Here is a 9,391-nt window from a genome sequence, read left to right on the forward strand (position 1 = left end):
CTTGGATAGATATACTCCTATTCAAATATTCTAAGCGTTATGGATTCCTCCTATATTTCCTTACCTTCAAGTTATCTTTACCTATGTATATATCAATACCTAATAACAACTCCTATTAGTTATTATGCTCGTCAGCTAGTAGTCACTCGGAAACTAGTATTGGCATATGTTTTGACTCTCTTAAAAAAATAGATTATTGTCCACACAATGAAATATTCTTTAGTGCAATCACTTTAACCTATAACCAGGGTCCCTTTCTGTTCAGTGAGAGTGTCAGAGGCGTTTGCTCTCCAGATCGTTAATCTGGCCTAGTTGTCAAAGTTTCAAGCTTTTATTAAGTCACTCTGTTTTTTTGTCTTATACACAACATTACAATTCAATGGTTCTACAGTTTCCTAATACAACAATAATGCTCAATCAATCCTTCATGCTTTAAGCTATGCCAGATAATATTGCAAAACTTTAAATGTGTTTAACACTTCTAACAATATTGACTAAATAGCAAAAATAGTTCAATTACGTTAAATGCTCCTTTACAGATGAAATACAAGGAAACAGTGTGACTGAGTCAGTGTGATTGAGTCTCTGTGACTGAGTTAGTGTGATTGAGTCAGTGTGATTGAGTCAGTGTGATTGAGTCTCTGTGACTGAGTTAGTGTGATTGAGTTAGTGTGACTGAGTTAGTGTGATTGAGTCAGTGTGATTGAGTCAGTGTGATTGAGTCTCTGTGACTGAGTTAGTGTGATTGAGTTAGTGTGACTGAGTTAGTGTGATTGAGTCTCTGTGACTGAGTTAGTGTGATTGAGTCAGTGTGATTGAGTCAGTGTGATTGAGTCAGTGTGATTGAGTCTCTGTGATTGAGTCAGTGTGATTGAGTCTCTGTGATTGAGTCAGTGTGATTGAGTCAGTGTGATTGAGTCTCTGTGATTGAGTCAGTGTGATTGAGTTAATGTGATTGAGTCTCTGTGACTGAGTTAGTGTGATTGAGTCAGTGTGATTGAGTTAATGTGATTGAGTCTCTGTGACTGAGTCAGTGTGATTGAGTCTCTGTGACTGAGTCGGTGTGATTGAGTCAGTCTGATTGAGTTAATGTGATTGAGTCTCTGTGATTGAGTCAGTGTGATTGAGTCAGTGTGATTGAGTCAGTGTGATTGAGTCTCTGTGATTGAGTCAGTGTGATTGAGTTAATGTGATTGAGTCTCTGTGACTGAGTTAGTGTGATTGAGTCAGTGTGATTGAGTTAATGTGATTGAGTCTCTGTGACTGAGTTAGTGTGATTGAGTCAGTGTGACTGAGTCAGTGTGATTGAGTTAGTGTGATTGAGTCTCTGTGATTGAGTCAGAGTGATTGAGTCTCTGTGATTGAGTCAGTGTGATTGAGTTAGTGTGATTGAGTCTCTGTGATTGAGTCTCTGTGATTGAGTCAGTGTGATTGAGTCAGTGTGATTGAGTCTCTGTGACTGAGTTAGTGTGATTGAGTCAGTGTGACTGAGTCAGTGTGATTGAGTCAGTGTGATTGAGTCTCTGTGACTGAGTCAGTGTGATTGAGTCTCTGTGATTGAGTCTCTGTGATTGAGTCAGTGTGATTGAGTCTCTGTGACTGAGTTAGTGTGATTGAGTCTGTGACTGAGTCAGTGTGATTGAGTCAGTGTGATTGAGTCTCTGTGACTGAGTCAGTGTGATTGAGTCAGTGTGATTGAGTCAGTGTGATTGAGTTAGTGTGATTGAGTCTCTGTGATTGAGTCAGAGTGATTGAGTCTCTGTGATTGAGTCAGTGTGATTGAGTTAGTGTGATTGAGTCTCTGTGATTGAGTCTCTGTGATTGAGTCAGTGTGATTGAGTCTCTGTGACTGAGTTAGTGTGATTGAGTCTGTGACTGAGTCAGTGTGATTGAGTCAGTGTGATTGAGTCTCTGTGACTGAGTCAGTGTGATTGAGTCAGTGTGATTGAGTCAGTGTGATTGAGTTAGTGTGATTGAGTCTGTGTGATTGAGTCTCTGTGATTGAGTCAGTGTGATTGAGTCTCTGTGACTGAGTTAGTGTGATTGAGTCTGTGACTGAGTCAGTGTGATTGAGTCAGTGTGATTGAGTCTCTGTGACTGAGTTAGTGTGATTGAGTCTCTGTGATTGAGTCAGTGTGATTGAGTCAGTGTGATTGAGTCAGTGTGATTGAGTCTCTGTGACTGAGTCAGTGTGATTGAGTCAGTGTGATTGAGTCTCTGTGACTGAGTTAGTGTGATTGAGTCAGTGTGATTGAGTTAGTGTGATTGAGTCAGTGTGATTGAGTCAGTGTGATTGAGTTAGTGTGATTGAGTCAGTGTGATTGAGTCAGTGTGACTGAGTCAGTGTGATTGAGTCTCTGTGACTGAGTTAGTGTGATTGAGTCAGTGTGATTGAGTCAGTGTGATTGAGTCTCTGTGACTGAGTTAGTGTGATTGAGTTAGTGTGACTGAGTTAGTGTGATTGAGTCAGTGTGATTGAGTCAGTGTGATTGAGTCTCTGTGACTGAGTTAGTGTGATTGAGTTAGTGTGACTGAGTTAGTGTGATTGAGTCTCTGTGACTGAGTTAGTGTGATTGAGTCAGTGTGATTGAGTCAGTGTGATTGAGTCTCTGTGATTGAGTCAGTGTGATTGAGTCTCTGTGATTGAGTCAGTGTGATTGAGTCAGTGTGATTGAGTCTCTGTGATTGAGTCAGTGTGATTGAGTTAATGTGATTGAGTCTCTGTGACTGAGTTAGTGTGATTGAGTCAGTGTGATTGAGTTAATGTGATTGAGTCTCTGTGACTGAGTCAGTGTGATTGAGTCTCTGTGACTGAGTCGGTGTGATTGAGTCAGTGTGATTGAGTTAATGTGATTGAGTCTCTGTGATTGAGTCAGTGTGATTGAGTCAGTGTGATTGAGTCAGTGTGATTGAGTCTCTGTGATTGAGTCAGTATGATTGAGTTAATGTGATTGAGTCTGTGACTGAGTTAGTGTGATTGAGTCAGTGTGATTGAGTTAATGTGATTGAGTCTCTGTGACTGAGTTAGTGTGATTGAGTCAGTGTGACTGAGTCAGTGTGATTGAGTTAGTGTGATTGAGTCTCTGTGATTGAGTCAGAGTGATTGAGTCTCTGTGATTGAGTCAGTGTGATTGAGTTAGTGTGATTGAGTCTCTGTGATTGAGTCTCTGTGATTGAGTCAGTGTGATTGAGTCAGTGTGATTGAGTCAGTGTGATTGAGTCTCTGTGACTGAGTTAGTGTGATTGAGTCAGTGTGACTGAGTCAGTGTGATTGAGTCTCTGTGACTGAGTCAGTGTGATTGAGTCTCTGTGATTGAGTCTCTGTGATTGAGTCAGTGTGATTGAGTCTCTGTGACTGAGTTAGTGTGATTGAGTCTGTGACTGAGTCAGTGTGATTGAGTCAGTGTGATTGAGTCTCTGTGACTGAGTCAGTGTGATTGAGTCAGTGTGATTGAGTCAGTGTGATTGAGTTAGTGTGATTGAGTCTCTGTGATTGAGTCAGAGTGATTGAGTCTCTGTGATTGAGTCAGTGTGATTGAGTTAGTGTGATTGAGTCTCTGTGATTGAGTCTCTGTGATTGAGTCAGTGTGATTGAGTCTCTGTGACTGAGTTAGTGTGATTGAGTCAGTGTGATTGAGTCAGTGTGATTGAGTCAGTGTGATTGAGTCTCTGTGACTGAGTCAGTGTGATTGAGTCAGTGTGATTGAGTCAGTGTGATTGAGTTAGTGTGATTGAGTCTGTGTGATTGAGTCTCTGTGATTGAGTCAGTGTGATTGAGTCTCTGTGACTGAGTTAGTGTGATTGAGTCTGTGACTGAGTCAGTGTGATTGAGTCAGTGTGATTGAGTCTCTGTGACTGAGTTAGTGTGATTGAGTCTCTGTGATTGAGTCAGTGTGATTGAGTCAGTGTGATTGAGTTAGTGTGATTGAGTCTCTGTGACTGAGTAGTGTGATTGAGTGTGATTGAGTCTCTGTGATTGAGTCAGTGTGATTGAGTCTCTGTGACTGAGTCAGTGTGATTGAGTCAGTGTGATTTAGTCAGTGTGATTGAGTTAGTGTGATTGAGTCTGTGTGATTGAGTCTCTGTGATTGAGTCAGTGTGATTGAGTCTCTGTGACTGAGTTAGTGTGATTGAGTCTGTAGTGTGATTGAGTCAGTGTGATTGAGTCAGTGTGATTGAGTCTGTGTGATTGAGTTAGTGTGATTGAGTCTCTGTGATTGAGTCAGTGTGATTGAGTCAGTGTGATTGAGTCTCTGTGACTGAGTCAGTGTGATTGAGTCAGTGTGATTGAGTCAGTGTGATTGAGTCTCTGTGACTGAGTTAGTGTGATTGAGTCAGTGTGATTGAGTTAGTGTGATTGAGTCAGTGTGATTGAGTCAGTGTGATTGAGTTAGTGTGATTGAGTCAGTGTGATTGAGTCAGTGTGATTGAGTCAGTGTGATTGAGTCAGTGTGACTGAGTTAGTGTGATTGAGTCAGTGTGATTGAGTTAGTGTGATTGAGTCAGTGTGATTGAGTCAGTGTGATTGAGTTAGTGTGATTGAGTCTCTGTGACTGAGTTAGTGTGATTGAGTCAGTGTGATTGAGTCAGTGTGATTGAGTCTCTGTGACTGAGTTAGTGTGATTGAGTTAGTGTGACTGAGTTAGTGTGATTGAGTCAGTGTGATTGAGTCTCTGTGACTGAGTTAGTGTGATTGAGTTAGTGTGACTGAGTTAGTGTGATTGAGTCTCTGTGACTGAGTTAGTGTGATTGAGTCAGTGTGATTGAGTCAGTGTGATTGAGTCAGTGTGATTGAGTCTCTGTGATTGAGTCAGTGTGATTGATTGAGTCTCTGTGATTGAGTCAGTGTGATTGAGTCAGTGTGATTGAGTCTCTGTGATTGAGTCAGTGTGATTGAGTTAATGTGATTGAGTCTCTGTGACTGAGTTAGTGTGATTGAGTCAGTGTGATTGAGTTAATGTGATTGAGTCTCTGTGACTGAGTCAGTGTGATTGAGTCTCTGTGACTGAGTCGGTGTGATTGAGTCAGTGTGATTGAGTTAATGTGATTGAGTCTCTGTGATTGAGTCAGTGTGATTGAGTCAGTGTGATTGAGTCAGTGTGATTGAGTCAGTGTGATTGAGTCTCTGTGATTGAGTCAGTGTGATTGAGTTAATGTGATTGAGTCTCTGTGACTGAGTTAGTGTGATTGAGTCAGTGTGATTGAGTTAATGTGATTGAGTCTCTGTGACTGAGTTAGTGTGATTGAGTCAGTGTGACTGAGTCAGTGTGATTGAGTTAGTGTGATTGAGTCTCTGTGATTGAGTCAGAGTGATTGAGTCTCTGTGATTGAGTCAGTGTGATTGAGTTAGTGTGATTGAGTCTCTGTGATTGAGTCTCTGTGATTGAGTCAGTGTGATTGAGTCAGTGTGATTGAGTCAGTGTGATTGAGTCTCTGTGACTGAGTTAGTGTGATTGAGTCAGTGTGACTGAGTCAGTGTGATTGAGTCAGTGTGATTGAGTCTCTGTGACTGAGTCAGTGTGATTGAGTCTCTGTGATTGAGTCTCTGTGATTGAGTCAGTGTGATTGAGTCTCTGTGACTGAGTTAGTGTGATTGAGTCTGTGACTGAGTCAGTGTGATTGAGTCAGTGTGATTGAGTCTCTGTGACTGAGTCAGTGTGATTGAGTCAGTGTGATTGAGTCAGTGTGATTGAGTTAGTGTGATTGAGTCTCTGTGATTGAGTCAGAGTGATTGAGTCTCTGTGATTGAGTCAGTGTGATTGAGTTAGTGTGATTGAGTCTCTGTGATTGAGTCTCTGTGATTGAGTCAGTGTGATTGAGTCTCTGTGACTGAGTTAGTGTGATTGAGTCTGTGACTGAGTCAGTGTGATTGAGTCAGTGTGATTGAGTCTCTGTGACTGAGTCAGTGTGATTGAGTCAGTGTGATTGAGTCAGTGTGATTGAGTTAGTGTGATTGAGTCTGTGTGATTGAGTCTCTGTGATTGAGTCAGTGTGATTGAGTCTCTGTGACTGAGTTAGTGTGATTGAGTCTGTGACTGAGTCAGTGTGATTGAGTCAGTGTGATTGAGTCTCTGTGACTGAGTTAGTGTGATTGAGTCTCTGTGATTGAGTCAGTGTGATTGAGTCAGTGTGATTGAGTCTCTGTGACTGAGTCAGTGTGATTGAGTCAGTGTGATTGAGTCAGTGTGATTGAGTCTCTGTGACTGAGTTAGTGTGATTCTGTGACTGAGTTAGTGTGATTGAGTCAGTGTGATTGAGTCAGTGTGATTGATTGATTGAGTCAGTGTGATTGAGTCAGTGTGATTGAGTCAGTGTGATTGAGTCTCTGTGACTGAGTTAGTGTGATTGAGTCAGTGTGATTGAGTCAGTGTGATTGAGTCAGTGTGACTGAGTTAGTGTGATTGAGTTAGTGTGATTGAGTTAGTGTGATTGAGTCAGTGTGATTGAGTTAGTGTGATTGAGTCTCTGTGACTGAGTTAGTGTGATTGAGTCAGTGTGATTGAGTTAGTGTGATTGAGTCTCTGTGACTGAGTTAGTGTGATTGAGTTAGTGTGACTGAGTCAGTGTGATTGAGTCAGTGTGATTGAGTCTCTGTGATTGAGTCAGTGTGATTGAGTCTCTGTGATTGAGTCAGTGTGATTGAGTCAGTGTGATTGAGTTAGTGTGATTGAGTCTCTGTGACTGAGTTAGTGTGATTGAGTCAGTGTGATTGTGATTGAGTCAGTGTGATTGAGTCTGAGTGTGATTGAGTCAGTGTGATTGAGTTAATGTGATTGAGTCAGTGTGATTGAGTCAGTGTGATTGAGTCAGTGTGATTGAGTCAGTGTGATTGAGTCAGTGTGATTGAGTCTCTGTGATTGAGTCAGTGTGATTGAGTTAATGTGATTGAGTCTCTGTGACTGAGTTAGTGTGATTGAGTCAGTGTGATTGAGTTAATGTGATTGAGTCTAGTGTGATTGAGTTAGTGTGATTGAGTCAGTGTGATTGAGTCAGTGTGATTGAGTTAGTGTGATTGAGTCTCTGTGATTGAGTCAGAGTGATTGAGTCTCTGTGATTGAGTCAGTGTGATTGAGTTAGTGTGATTGAGTCTCTGTGATTGAGTCTCTGTGATTGAGTCAGTGTGATTGAGTCAGTGTGATTGAGTCAGTGTGATTGAGTCTCTGTGACTGAGTTAGTGTGATTGAGTCAGTGTGAGTGTGATTGAGTCAGTGTGATTGAGTCTCTGTGACTGAGTCAGTGTGATTGAGTCAGTGTGATTGAGTCTAGTGTGATTGAGTCAGTGTGATTGATTGTGACTGAGTTAGTGTGATTGAGTCTGTGACTGAGTCAGTGTGATTGAGTCAGTGTGATTGAGTCTCTGTGACTGAGTCAGTGTGATTGAGTCAGTGTGATTGAGTCAGTGTGATTGAGTTAGTGTGATTGAGTCTCTGTGATTGAGTCAGAGTGATTGAGTCTCTGTGATTGAGTCAGTGTGATTGAGTTAGTGTGATTGAGTCTCTGTGATTGAGTCTCTGTGATTGAGTCAGTGTGATTGAGTCTCTGTGACTGAGTTAGTGTGATTGAGTCTGTGATTGAGTCAGTGTGATTGAGTCTCTGTGACTGAGTCAGTGTGATTGAGTCAGTGTGATTTAGTCAGTGTGATTGAGTTAGTGTGATTGAGTCTGTGTGATTGAGTCTCTGTGATTGAGTCAGTGTGATTGAGTCTCTGTGACTGAGTTAGTGTGATTGAGTCTGTGACTGAGTCAGTGTGATTGAGTCAGTGTGATTGAGTCTCTGTGACTGAGTTAGTGTGATTGAGTCTCTGTGATTGAGTCAGTGTGATTGAGTCAGTGTGATTGAGTCAGTGTGATTGAGTCTCTGTGACTGAGTCAGTGTGATTGAGTCAATGTGATTGAGTCAGTGTGATTGAGTCTCTGTGACTGAGTTAGTGTGATTGAGTCAGTGTGATTGAGTTAGTGTGATTGAGTCAGTGTGATTGAGTCAGTGTGATTGAGTTAGTGTGATTGAGTCAGTGTGATTGAGTCAGTGTGATTGAGTCAGTGTGATTGAGTCAGTGTGACTGAGTTAGTGTGATTGAGTCAGTGTGATTGAGTTAGTGTGATTGAGTCAGTGTGATTGAGTCAGTGTGATTGAGTTAGTGTGATTGAGTCTCTGTGACTGAGTTAGTGTGATTGAGTCAGTGTGATTGAGTCAGTGTGATTGAGTCTCTGTGACTGAGTTAGTGTGATTGAGTTAGTGTGACTGAGTTAGTGTGACTGAGTTAGTGTGATTGAGTCAGTGTGATTGAGTCAGTGTGATTGAGTCTCTGTGACTGAGTTAGTGTGATTGAGTTAGTGTGACTGAGTTAGTGTGATTGAGTCTCTGTGACTGAGTTAGTGTGATTGAGTCAGTGTGATTGAGTCAGTGTGATTGAGTCAGTGTGATTGAGTCTCTGTGATTGAGTCAGTGTGATTGAGTCTCTGTGATTGAGTCAGTGTGATTGAGTCAGTGTGATTGAGTCTCTGTGATTGAGTCAGTGTGATTGAGTTAATGTGATTGAGTCTCTGTGACTGAGTTAGTGTGATTGAGTCAGTGTGATTGAGTTAATGTGATTGAGTCTCTGTGACTGAGTCAGTGTGATTGAGTCTCTGTGACTGAGTCGGTGTGATTGAGTCAGTGTGATTGAGTTAATGTGATTGAGTCTCTGTGATTGAGTCAGTGTGATTGAGTCAGTGTGATTGAGTCAGTGTGATTGAGTCAGTGTGATTGAGTCTCTGTGATTGAGTCAGTGTGATTGAGTTAATGTGATTGAGTCTCTGTGACTGAGTTAGTGTGATTGAGTCAGTGTGATTGAGTTAATGTGATTGAGTCTCTGTGACTGAGTTAGTGTGATTGAGTCAGTGTGACTGAGTCAGTGTGATTGAGTTAGTGTGATTGAGTCTCTGTGATTGAGTCTCTGTGACTGAGTCAGTGTGATTGAGTCAGTGTGATTGAGTCAGTGTGATTGAGTCTGTGTGATTGAGTCTCTGTGATTGAGTCAGTGTGATTGAGTCAGTGTGATTGAGTCAGTGTGATTGAGTCTATGTGACTGAGTTAGTGTGATTGAGTCAGTGTGACTGAGTCAGTGTGATTGAGTCAGTGTGATTGAGTCTCTGTGACTGAGTCAGTGTGATTGAGTCTCTGTGATTGAGTCTCTGTGATTGAGTCAGTGTGATTGAGTCTCTGTGACTGAGTTAGTGTGATTGAGTCTGTGACTGAGTCAGTGTGATTGAGTCAGTGTGATTGAGTCTCTGTGACTGAGTCAGTGTGATTGAGTCAGTGTGATTGAGTCAGTGTGATTGAGTTAGTGTGATTGAGTCTCTGTGATTGAGTCAGAGTGATTGAGTCTCTGTGATTGAGTCAGTGTGATTGA

The sequence above is a fragment of the Oncorhynchus nerka genome, unplaced genomic scaffold (genome assembly GCF_034236695.1).
Source record: "Oncorhynchus nerka isolate Pitt River unplaced genomic scaffold, Oner_Uvic_2.0 unplaced_scaffold_1971, whole genome shotgun sequence".
NCBI lineage: Eukaryota > Metazoa > Chordata > Actinopteri > Salmoniformes > Salmonidae > Oncorhynchus > Oncorhynchus nerka.